Genomic DNA, 2,548 nt, shown 5'->3' on the forward strand with positions numbered 1-2,548 from the left:
TGTTACACCAAATACACAAAATAATGATATTTAAAATAGCATCATATTACCCCTTTAAATTGTGTTCCGAAGACGAACGAAGCTTTTACGGGTTTGGAACGACATGGGGGTAAGTGATTAATGACAAAATTTTCATTTTGGGGAGGAGTATCCCTGTAATACTTTTTTTCAGCAAGGCTGCATAGCTCAAAATTGACAGTAAAGACAATTATACATTTTATATTTAATTTTAAATTGTAATAATATCTCACATTGTTGCGCTTTTATTTTTGATTAAATAAATGCAGCCTTGGTGAGCATAAGAGACTTCTTTCACAGACATAAAAACATAATCTTACAGACCCCAAACAAAACAGTAAAGTTAGTATATTGGTACCCTATCGGATAAAAGCCAGTTTTTTAATTTACTGAGATCAGTTGATTTTTAATTGTGCTGCTCATTGTGCTGCGTCCCTTATTTTTGCACTTCGATTACCTTTGCTGTCATATAATGCTCACTTACTGTAAAGTCAATTTTTAATACTAAAAAAATACTAATTTAATACAAAAAAAACTAGTTTAATAGCACTGTTAAAAGTAATCTTTAATAAATAATTGTTTCATTCTTTCATACAGAAGGTATCTGTAATGTAAATGTGTATCTCACCATAATCTCTCCAATCCTACAATTAAAGAAAATGTCCTCATCGCCTCCATCTCGGGAAACACGAATACATACTTCTCGCAGTGAGCAGCCAATCATTTTCAACAGGAAACATCTATGCATGAAACCACATTGAGTTTGATTAGAGAAGGTATTTCAGATAATTGGTATGACACAAAAATATTTAGACTTTAAAGCAGGGGTCAGCAACCTATGGCACGCAGGCCATTGCATAATCATTGTGAGCAATAGTGAAATACTCAAACATGCATTCCGACATAAATTTCGAGGTCATCGTTCCTGATTGTCACACAGCCTGTTTTAATAGGTTTAGAGCTATATATACTATTTAAACTGTGAGATAGTCAGGAGGGGCACACAGCTCCGACAAACCATTTGTGCGACAACTCCTCATACAAGCTCAACGTAGATCTATGCAGCAGCACTATTTGGCATAAGTTAAGTCTGTTTCTCTTCAGTCATGCTGTGCCACTGTGTAGATGTATTTATGGCTCTTAGCTTTCAGGAAAAAGTTACCACTATCAATATTGGAGAATTTCAGCTCAGTATACAGAGTCCTTCACATTTCACAAACAAATCTCACATATGTAGTGTGGGTGGGGTTCAGAAGGGCTACCGGAAATCTGTTATTCAGAGTCTATTTAAACTTGGGGGGGAAATAGGTGCTTCAGAAATAATTAAGATTCTGCACTATTTGTTTGACAGCATACTAATCAAATAAATTAGGGTTAGTGCTAAAGTTAACATGGGCTACCAGGTTTCAACCTTGAAATCTGTTAATTTTTCAGTTAAACTAATAGGAACCTTTATAAATGCTTATACATCATAAACATATAATTGGGGGATATATCCTGGTACAGTGATTAACTAGGAAAATGAAATTAGACTCTCACCTGGTAGTCCAGCCATCCAAAGACCACCGGCCACACTTCTGTGCAAACTGCTCAACCAACTTGTTATCCTCTGCTAACACTTCTGGAAAGACACTGCTAGCTAAACACACAGCAGATTAAGCAAATTAGATTTTTAATCATTTTAAATCATGACAGATTCAGACTGAGACTCTAAGATATCTAATGAAAAAAGGCCTGAAAGACCACTCACATGCTATTTCCTCCATCCCGTCGAATGTGCACAGAGGACCATCTATCGTTTTGAGCTCCAAGGATATCTTCACCCCCACAGGTGGCTTGTAGACAAAAGAAACAAACGTCCTGGTGGCCAAGGGAACATGGAGAGAAAAAATCCTACAAATGGACAGAAAGAAGGTGTTTGATTGAAGGTTTTTTGTATTCCAGTGAAAACAAAACCTCTAGTACCTTGCACAGACTTCAGAAAGTCCAGATGGAATCATGCCCTCCACCATCAGAGAGCTGCCTCCGATCCAAGCGTCCTCTGAGCAGCCACGGGTTCTCAGCCAGCCGCCATTGTCCATGTTCTCAGAGAGGTACAGAGGCTGGATCTCCTGAGCATGCAGATTAAACCAGCTTCTCTTCATCTCCACCTACATCATACAAGAAATTACTAGGGATGCATCAATATTTAAAAATGGACGATATATAAATTTAATACGAGTTTGTCTAAATAAATGAAAAGTAAAACACTAAAAACTAAAATTGATCGTTTTAAATGCTATAAGTGAATGTAGGCGTAACAACATTATGAAATACACTATGAAAAATGGATATTCATTTTGACATTTTCTAAAACGAACATTTTTAAAGTTATAAACTTTAACTTATTGTTGAATGAAGGAAACGGTGATCTAAATGTAAAAATAGGCAAAAACAATTAAATATCCAATGTAGAATGATACACACATTAAAGGGGTCATATGATGCGATTTCAATTTTTCCTTTCTCTTTGGAGTGTTACAAGCTCTTG

General features: G+C 36.1%; 1 pseudogene; it reads right to left on the reverse strand.

The window, feature by feature from the left end:
• The window catches only part of LOC107688107 (cytosolic endo-beta-N-acetylglucosaminidase-like), a 12,657-nt pseudogene that overhangs the window by 1,868 nt on the left and 8,241 nt on the right, over nt 1-2,548 (reverse strand).

The sequence above is a fragment of the Sinocyclocheilus anshuiensis genome, unplaced genomic scaffold, assembly GCF_001515605.1.
Source record: "Sinocyclocheilus anshuiensis isolate Anshui unplaced genomic scaffold, SAMN03320099.WGS_v1.1 scaffold249, whole genome shotgun sequence".
Taxonomy (NCBI): Eukaryota; Metazoa; Chordata; class Actinopteri; order Cypriniformes; family Cyprinidae; genus Sinocyclocheilus; species Sinocyclocheilus anshuiensis.